The 10,959-nt window shown below is 32.4% G+C and overlaps 1 long non-coding RNA gene across 1 annotated transcript; it reads left to right on the forward strand.

Moving 5' to 3' along the window:
- Positions 1 to 4,201: 4,201 nt before the first annotated feature.
- On the forward strand, positions 4,202 to 7,873 carry LOC143074340 (uncharacterized). The gene is made up of 2 exons (XR_012977808.1): positions 4,202 to 4,283; positions 6,067 to 7,873. It is a non-coding gene; the product is annotated as an uncharacterized LOC143074340 (long non-coding RNA).
- The last annotated feature ends 3,086 nt before the right edge of the window (positions 7,874 to 10,959 follow it).

The following is a 10,959-nucleotide window of genomic DNA, read 5'->3' on the forward strand; positions in this document are numbered from 1 at the left end:
TTATCAAAAGAAAAAATTCGTTAAAGAAATAATATGCACAACAAATAAAATCGTAGAAATAAAAAAATGATGAAATACATTTTGTAACTAGGTTTATTGTCTATAATGCATTATCATGATTATTGTACACATGAACAATCATAATGCATACACTTTCAATAATATTGTATTAAAAAATTAACAGATATAATGGTAATTTTTATAATATTTATGTATTCCATATATTTATATATACACATTTTTTTTAATTGTTTTTTGTATTGTTTTTTATTTTTTCTACAATTTATTTTAATGTTATACTTATATATTACATGAAAAATAATATGTGCAATAAAAGATTTAACTTTAAAATTCAGTTTCAGTCATATGATAACCAACTGTGTTCCTCTTTTTGCCGACTTTTACTTTTATGTATATGAGCTTCTGAAAATAAAAATATGAAAAGAACCTAGAAATATATTTTAACATCACGTTCCGTTACATAGATGTTATCCTTTTACTAAATAGTTCATAGTTGGTGACTATTTGAACGCATCCATCCCATCGAACTTGGATACAACAGATACATGAAAGCCTATCTGATTTCATGACTTACCTATATCAATTTGGTTTATATTTAGCAACATTCTAGCAGTGTCTGCATATGGCAATGTATACAGTACATCTACGATACTCCAAAGCTTGCATTCCGATCATGATTTCCTTAATACATATTTGCTAATAACGAGTAGATTATTTAGCAAAGAATTGAAAGTGGTCAAGTTGAAATCATGCCTCCGGAACTTTAACGGAAGCCATTACAAGTTTGTTCATCGTTATGAAATATATATTTTAGAAATGACGATGTATGTGTTCAAATTGCTCCACCTTCTTTTGTACTTACCTGAGCAACACGATGGCTGTCAAATGTGGATCAGAGTTGGTTTAACCTTCAAGATCAGTGTTTTAGTGTGGTTCGTGTTGCTAGGGTTTTGTTATAAACAATAACTGCAGAAAAGTACTTTCATGAATAGGACTATCTTTAGAACTTGGCAAAATCATGAGTATTTCGCAAATGAATGAGCTATATAAAAAAGTCTTTAAACTCATAAAATCATATACCCAATTCCATTACAATTCTATATCGTCAAGCCAAAAAAGATATATTTTAAACTTAAACTTTAATTCTGTACTACTCCTCCATTCACGTTCAGTCTTTCTAGGAATTCAATTTGTCCGCTATCAAACAGAATTTTTTCGTTAAAATTACCAGGTTGTCTCTCTGTGAAAAGAGATAACATCTTCATACCAAAATGTCAACGAAACAAAATATCTATGAATGTTATATATCGCTTCAAAAAATGCATAGTTTGTAATTTAGCTGTACAAAGTGCAACTTGTAATCGAAATTTGCATTGGCAGTGTTCACCTATTGTTTAAATGTTAATGTGTTCTTGATTGGTATATCAATGAAATATGTTGGCCACCAATGACTAATCAATCAACTCAAAGTACCTTTCTACAATTTGATGTTCCACGATATTTGATTCATAAAATATAAGGTTTATAACATGACATTTGTCATATCAGCCCTAGGTCATGATATCAACCCCAGAGTCGACAGTATGTGTGTCCATCAAACTAATTCTTATAAGTAATCTTTTATAAATAACCCGCAAATCTGTTTTTTTTAATACGAGCTTGACCATCTGTGACTATCATTTAAGACTTGTTGTCAAATGATGCATAGTGCAAATATATATGTCAAAGAAAAACTTCAATGTTAAAAGCAATTAATGTTCTTCAATTACCTATTTCGTTTGTTATAACGACTTGGTTGACCGTTACGGAATATCCGTTTCACAGATGATATCGGATATGTAACTATAATCCCGTTCCCTTTCCACGAATTTGACCTACCGAATTAGGTTATTTACCGGTTTTGTAATAACATGAGCAACGTTACGGATGCCACATGTGGAGATCTGCTTACCCTTCCAGAGCACCTGAGATCTACCCCATGTTTTGGAAGGGTTCGTGTTGCTTAGTCTTTAGTTTTCTATGTTGTGTCTTGCGTACTATTGTTTGTTTGTCTTTTTCGTTTTTAGCCATGCCGTTGTCAGTCTATTTTCGATCTATCAGTTTGAATGTTCCTCTGGTATCTTTCGCTCCTCTATAAAAAAAATATTTTAACCAAACGAATACCGGTGTTATTCTTATGTAGATAATTTCTTTATTTCTCGCATGCAATTTAGACCACCAGTCCGTCGTTTTTGTTTTATTCTATATCTGCTTGCTTTTTCGTTTATTTTTAAACCGAAATTACTATTTGTATTAACCGTCATGTATTGCTGATAACAAAAGCAACTATATTTACTTAAAAAGAAAGGAAAAAAGGAGAAAATGAATGCCTTTCACAGTTTGGGTTTTTATATCTTTCGTTTGAGAATACGTCCAGCTATAGACATGAAGCAAGTGGATATACTTTCCGTGCTTCAAATTTACATAGGTAGAAAGTGATAAGGCATTGTCAAGCTCAAATTGAATTTACAATCATTTTTAGTTTCCGTTTACTCATGTACCGTTTTGCGTGATAAGACACAAAAGACAAATTTGTGTTTTGGGCGTTCCAGATGAAGGTGAATCAAGAAAACGCATCGGAAACATAATACATTGGTTTTAAATTTTGACGTTTGTGAGCATCCGTTTTACAGCTAACACAGATCAATATCCGTTGTTTGCATTGATTAAGTAGAGTTTAGTCAGGTTTGATGGACTATTCTCCTTTTTGAATTTACCTTAAAGTTTGGTTTTTATGTTAATACTTTTTAACTTGTGCTGGTCAATGCCACTGTTGTTAGAGTTTTAATTCCCCGAGGGTATCGTCAGCCAAGTAGTGAGCATGTCTGAACTGTCATTGATATGGTCATATTCACAAATTAACTGTTAACAAAACTATTGAATTTTTGAAATACTAAGACTTTTCTACCTCAGGAATAAATTACCTTAGCTGTATTTGTCAAAATATTTTGGAATTTTCGTCCTCAATGCTCTTCGACCTCGTTCTCTATTTGGCCTTTTTAACTTTTTTGGATTCAAGTCTTTTGAAGACGAAACGCGCGTCTGGCGTTAATATGAAATTTCTATCCTGGTATCTATGATGATTTTAATTACTACGACTGGGTTGATGCCACTGCTGGTGGAGATTTATTTCCCCGAGGGTATCACCAGCCCAGTAGTCAGCACTTCTGTGTTGACTTGAGTTATCATTGATATGTTCATATTTATAAATTAACTGTTACCAAAACTATTGAATTTTTGAAATACTAAGACTTTTCTACGTCAGGAATTAATTACCTTTAGTTAGCTGTATTTGGCAAAATATTTAGGAATTTTCGTCCTCAATGCTCTTCGACCTCGTACTCTATTTGGGCTTTTTAAATTTTTGGATTCGAGTCTTTTGTAGACGAAACGCACGTCTGGCGTAAATACAAACTTTAATCCTGGTATCTATGATAAGTTTATTTACATGATTTTACCTGTAAATTGAATGCACACAAATATCATCGAATGCTGCTCGTTAACTGATTGAATTTTACGTGCAAATAAATCAGATAGACACGCAAATGAAATGAACCGGTACAATTGTCGTATTGAAAACCAGAAAATCAAAACGAAAATTTGTGTCAAAGAGACACTAAACCGACCAAAGTGCACAAAACAGCACAAAACTACATGTGAGTATTAACGCAGCGAGAAATTAAAGCAATCGGAGGCGGGCTTCATGCAACATATCTAACGTACAATGTATCTCATGAGTCAATATAAGCTATCCAAGTCTCTGTTCATTCACTGTTTGTTTATTGTGCTGGAGACCAAATTTATATAAGAAATGTATAATATATTTGTGGAATATTTCTATGCATGTCATGTCCTGTTTTTCTGTGCTATTTTTAATTTCAAATATAGTATTAAATAAGTCCTTTCTATATTTTTTGCGACGATTCTTATATTGATACAGACGAAAGGAGAAATACATATCTATGAGGTAGAGACAAACAAGTTTCGGTTACAATATTGATAAGACAAATCACAAACTAATAGACACAAAGTAAGGAAAGAAATAAATACATATGAACATGAACCCTATAGACGTTAGTCGATGTGTATGATTTAATTTATCTTACATACATCTGTGACCTCTTACCTCTACATTATATATGTTACCTGTACGTGTACATGATCGTTAATATATATTGAAGGCACCTTGGTTATCTTTAACTGTCTATTATCATTGTAGAGTGGTATGTATAACAATAATACATTTATACATATGTATATGTATGTGTGTTTACAACAATATACAAAACAAAAACATGAGGAAACAACACAGAGGTTGTACTTTGTAAATACAGATGTTTCTCAAACTATGCCCATTTTTGGAAGATATTCATAGATAATTTTATTTGTTGACATACTGGTTCCCAGATATGTTCTCTATGTTTCATCTCATAGATATACTTGGAATTGTTATCAGTATAAAAAACATACTATTGCGGTGAAAAATGAATTCTGAAGTAGGCAAAAAGAAAAGGTATGGATAGTACATAATTTTAGTAGAAATTTAAACTTTAACAAGTTCAGGGCATATACCATGTATACATGTGGAAAATATATGCCGCACAGCCCTATGTTTTGACCTTTGAATTAAATAGTAGTGCATATCAACTTTTCATTCTAGGAAATAATTTTTCACGAAACTTATAGTCAAAGTGTCACAGTTTCAGCCGCAAAGGGGTTCCTATAGGAAATTGGATGGTCTATATTTACATAAATTCAACCTAGAACAGTTTTCAAATACAATAGTCAAATATCTATGTGAGCTTTCGAAGTCTGCCCGAACACCGATCAGTGGGACATACTTTAGGAAAAAGACTACTTACCAATCAGAATGAGGTTTCTTTGTTCATGTCTTCTTTGAGTTATGCATAATAGTTGTAAAAAAAAATCCAAGAAATATGTTGAGGCAGTATTTTCGAAATCGTGGTCAACACTATAAAGCCGCGTACATGCGATAATTATTATTATTATACTTCACGTTAAAATGCCATATTTTGATTGGTTAATACGAGGGTGTCATTTTACTCTATCACATAGCTGAGAGGGTGACAATTTTTTTGAATGTTACCCTCTCGTCTCAACCAATCAAAAATCGACAATTTAAAGGACAATGGATTGAATTTACATCAAGTAGTTGAATACAATGCTTAAGTTTGACGTTTTGGATCAAATTTTATTATTTAACTGTCAAAATAAAAAAACCCAACATCTTGTTGTTTACATTTCTAATACTCGTAACGTTGTTATGTACGTGACGTCATAGAAAATCCTTTTGAAATAAAATTTATCTGTAAAAGACAAAAATGATAGGACGTTTAGTATAATAAATTAAATAACACATAGCTGAGAGGGTGATAGAGCAGATTGGTACCCCTTGAAAAAGCATTGTCAACCTTGGCTTCGCCGCGGTTGACAATGTTTTCTCGGGGTACCAATCTGCTCTATCACCCTCTCAGCTATGTGTTATTTATATATTGTTGTTGTTATCCTATATGGCATCCCTATTGGCTATATCAAATTGACCGGTGGGACTCGATCTTCAGGCATTATACGATTATACAATACAAATTTTAATGCATTTAACTTTTATCTATACTAGAGACGACCGAATTTCAGCTTGCCCCTAAACAATAATGTAACCAGCGGAATGAATCATAGACACACAGCGTGAAAAAATGGCAAAATATACAAAAAAGAACATTCAAACGCATAAGTCGAAAATAAACTGACAACACCATGACAATAAAAAAAGACAAAATAGACAAACAACAGTACTGTAAACTCAACTTAAAATATGACAGACTGTGCAACATTAACCCCGACAAAAATCGAGATCGATCTCAACTGTTCCGGAAGGGTAGCAGATCCTCAATCGTGTAGTGATAATTAGCAAACTTACCAACATACAAGCCAACAGGATTAAACTTAAAAAAAAGAAATTTCACAATCGGTTTTCTTTTTTTTCAGATACACACGTGACGATGGATACGAAACTTAAAATTCTTATATGTGGGGGAGGAAACGGCGCTCATTGTTTATCCGTATTTGCATCACAAAGAAAGAATGTCAAAGTTAACGTATTAACATTGCATGACGGCTCAGCTGATCTTTGGAACAATTCTCTAAAGGAAGGATGCCTGACTATTTCATCAACACAACCAGATAGTTCAGTTGAAATGATTGAATCATCACCATCATTTGTAACGAACGACGCAGCCGCGGCAATGGATCAAATACAGGTCGTTTTTATTGTTGCTCCGGCATATCGTCATGAACTTTATATCCGTAGCATACTTCCTTACATCAAACCAAACATGCTTATAATCGGTCTACCAGGCCATGCAGGATTTGAACTTCAATGTAAGTACATTTCAGGAGCTAAATTCAGAATATGTACAATCGTTGGTTTCGACTCCTTACCATGGGGATGTCGTGTAGTAGACTATGGCAAACATGTTCGCTTGTTAGGAAAAAAAGACGTAGTATATGCCACAATACTCACAGGTATTGATTGTAAACTTCCATTTCAAGTAGTTGAAACTATACAATACATACTCGGAGAAAAACCAGTAATAAAACTAGCTTCTAATTTTCTTTCTGTTTCATTGATGGCTGGTTCAATTCTACACCCTCCTCTCATGTACGGGAAATGGAAAGACTGGGATGGACAGCCTATAACAGAGGTACCCTCATATTTTACAACAGTAAGTGAGGAACAAGCTGACATAATGTCAACCGTAAGTGATGAATTAGTGGCCACGGCAAAGAAGATATCAGACCTGAAAAGGGATATGGATATGTCTGACGTCATTCATATTCATGATTGGTTTAAACAGCGTTACTATAAGCAGATATCAGATGATAGTTCAGTGATGACGTGTATGAGAACAAACCAATCATATTCTCAGTTTGTACATCCGATGAAGGTCGTAGAGAATGGATATGTTCCAGATTTTAAATATCGTTACATAACGGAGGACATTCCGTTTGGTCTTGTTGTTATGAAAGGTATAGCCGAAATCGTAAGCGTACAAACACCAACCATGGATAAAATCATTAAATGGGCACAATTCAAAATGGGCAAAGAATATCTAATTGGGGATAGCTTGAACGGAAAAGACATTAGGGAAGTTCGAGCTCCTCAGTCGTATGGAATCAAATCTTTGGATGAATTACTGAATTTTATATACTTTAACATGAGATCAGCAGATTAAAAAAATAAGATTAAAACAATAGCTTTTTTTTTAAAGGAAACGAACGATTTGTTGTTTATTACGAAATATCCTTCCATAACCCTGCCATCATAAAAAACAACGGAATAGTCGTGTGTGTGTGTGTGTGTCAATGTCAACAAGATCTCGGACAAGTTTTATAATGGTCGGCGATCGACTTTTTTTAAAGGAGTTATGCCTCTTGGAAATATTAATTTTATAAATATAGCCTCGTTTGCGCTCTAAAAAAATGTTTTATTTAGTAATGGTCCTTGAATCTAGGATATATCTTATATGTTCAACGCAGGGGACATTGGAACTCTGTTTTTTTTTTATTACAATAACGTTTTTCTTCGAACTATTGTGTTGAAAGTGGTGACAAACTGGGTTGCGTATATTGTATCTAATTGTTTGCCCATATTGTTATCAAATTTTGTTTGTTTTTTATTCATAATCTGTTTAATTTCTTTCTTGTGTATGAATATAAAATTGGCATAACAATCATAAATAGTAGTTAGAACTATATTTAGAACTGTTTAACAAACAATAAAAGTAACTCGGTCTACAATGTTTGATATTTTTAATATCATTTCAATTTTTCTGTCTTATATTTTCACTGGATTGCGAATGGTTAAACAATTTTATACAGATTGCCTTAAGCTTGTCACTAAAATAATTTGCAAGATTTCTGACTTAGGACAGGAACATACGGAATGTGACGGGGTAAAGCATGTATGCTGGCAAAAAATACCCTATATATATAACTTAAAATCAAAAAGTTAAACTACTAACAATAAGGTAAAGGGATTCAGAAATTATGAAACAGTTACATTTTTCGAGTTCAAGTTCGACAGTTCGATCGATCGAGAGAACCATAAATCTGTAAGTATTAATCTATTTCACTTAAGTTTTTATAAACTTTTCAATTTTCAATTTTATGAATTTAATTTCGTCTTCTTTTTTATACTTAACTTGGCAAATCAAATTGTTTAGGTTTTTCTTTGTGTTTTTAATGAAAAATTCAGTTTTTCATTTCTCCCTATTTTGATGTTTTATGATATATATGTGTCAATCGACCAAAACGTTCGCCGTGACTGAAAATTAAACACAGAGTTTAAAACCTACCGTAGATACAACGTAGAAAATTCTTTACAAACTAGGTTTGAATCCCAAAAATCAATTGGGAAACAATAGGCGAGTATGTCTTCAAAAGATATAATATTTAAAGATTTAAAGTCATATGAAACGAGTGACAGGTGAAAAATATTGTTTATCCAATTCTTGAACCAATGCATGTTCATATCATCAACTTAGTTCTATGTGGACGATTTTATCATTTTTTACGCAAATACATCGTATAATCATCATTTTTTTCTCCCTGTCTGTTATGAATTAACAAATATGGCTGCTCATTAAATGTCGTGTTTTGAAGCCAAAGTTTACCGATTGTAACCTTGTAGTAAACAATTAACAAAAAGCATGGGTATTGAGAACGTTTTTAACATGTACAATCAGATAATTGTTGATTCATGCGTATTGCGATCACCGGATTTTTACGAGGAGGGTCACGCTAAGGTCACTATGCATACGGAAAATATGTCGGCGAATTGCTTCCTGGAAGCAAGCAATTAAAAATAAGTAAACTTCTTCTAGATGTGGACAAATTAAAGAATTTTCCTCAGAAAAAAGTATATGTACATAAGTTGTATAATGAAAACTATCCATTTAGTTATAAAAAACATTTTTTTTTGATTTGAGGTTTCATATGACTTTAATTTCATAAAACCTTTTTCATAAAATAATACATGAACATATCAAGTAATGTTCTATCAAAAGTTTATCTTATACCAAAATATGTCACTTCAAATCTTTATTGTCACAAACGAAGATTTGGGATAAAAACTAGAATCAACTAGCAAATTCACCAGGCGATTTACAATATAGTTTCATTTACATTACCATATGTATAGCATTGATGTTTTCACGGTGTTAAAAGTAACGTCAATTAGATTCAGTTCATTTTATGGTAGTACACCCTATTAATTTTGGACATTTAGTTAAATATGACAATAAATATATAAAAGTTACAATACAAGTTCTTTACGGAACTGAGAATATTCATAATAATTGTATTAAAATGAAATAAATATATAATAGTTTATTTAAGTATAAGGTGAAAAACCGACATTCTCATGCATGAAATTTTAACACAACGGGTTTACCTTGAATAGTTGAAATCGTTCAGTAAGCATACAGAATATAATTCAACCAACCGTACATGAACATTCAATGTCACAAAGTTTAATTTTGTATGAGAATTTTATTCGACGATTTTTTTTATATTTTATTTAAAAAATGAGCAGTTTATTTAACAGCAGCAACGACTTTGAAAGAAATCGCCAGGAAAGAGGAGAATGGAGCAAAAAAGTGGAATATGTTTTATCAATGGTGGGTTATCTTGTTGGATTAGGAAATCTGTGGCGGTTTCCGTACATATGCATGAGAAACGGAGGAGGTACGTAATCTATGATATAATATTGTATACGTGTATCAAATCTAGGATTTATTTTAGTCTGATTTAAAATTGAAAAAATACCCCCCTTTCCCCTTTATAAAGAAAATGATTACCTCTTCCTCAAAAAACTAGAGCAAACATCACACACAATTTATTATCATTTATTTCAATATAAATCAATACATATTTCCTTTTATACGATATTTAAGAACACAACTGTTTACAGCTTGATGTCGGGAAGAAATACCGACTCTAGAAAGATTTTGAATACCAAATTTAGAACGTTTTGCGCCAACTGACCACTACAATGAAGAGATGTAGTTTCAACAGTCCCCAAAACACCTAATTTGTATAAGTTTTATAATTATAGACTTAAATAATTTCGATTGTTCTGTTCGGTTTGTAATGTGCATAATGTTCAATATTGATCATTAAATATTTCCTCAGAGAATTTATTTTTCTTGCTTGTCTTCATCTTGATTTTAGTAATCTAACACTGGACTATCCATTTTAAGCAAATTTGGTAAAACAATATTGTTAAGAAGAAGGAATATAAATTTTTCGAGTTGACCGATTGTTGGTTATGAGAACATAGAATTATTAAGACATTAAGACATTAAAATTGAGAAAGGAAATGGTGAATATGTCAAAGCGACAACCACCCGACCATAGAGCAAACAACAGCCGAAGGCAACCAATGGGTCTTCAATGTAGCGAGAATTCCCGCACATGTAGGTGTCCTTCAGCTGGCCCCTAAAATATGCATAATAGTACAGTGATAATGGACGCCATACTAAACTCCGAATTATACACAAGAAACTAAAATTTAAAATCATACAAGACTAACAAAGGCCAGAGGCTCCTGACTTGGGACAGGCGCAAAATTGCGGCGGGGTTAAACATGTTTATGAGATCTCAACCCTCCCCCTATACCTCTAGCCAATGTAGAAAAGTAAAAGAATAACAATACGCACATTAAAATTCAGTTCAAGAGAAGTCCGAGTCCGATGTCAAAAGATGTAACGAAAGAAAATAAATAAAATGACAATAATACATAAATAACAGCAGACTACTAGCAGTTAACTGACATGCCAGCTCCAGACCTCAATTAAACTGATTGAAAGATTATGTCTT

The sequence above is a fragment of the Mytilus galloprovincialis genome, chromosome 5 (assembly GCF_965363235.1).
Source record: "Mytilus galloprovincialis chromosome 5, xbMytGall1.hap1.1, whole genome shotgun sequence".
NCBI lineage: Eukaryota > Metazoa > Mollusca > Bivalvia > Mytilida > Mytilidae > Mytilus > Mytilus galloprovincialis.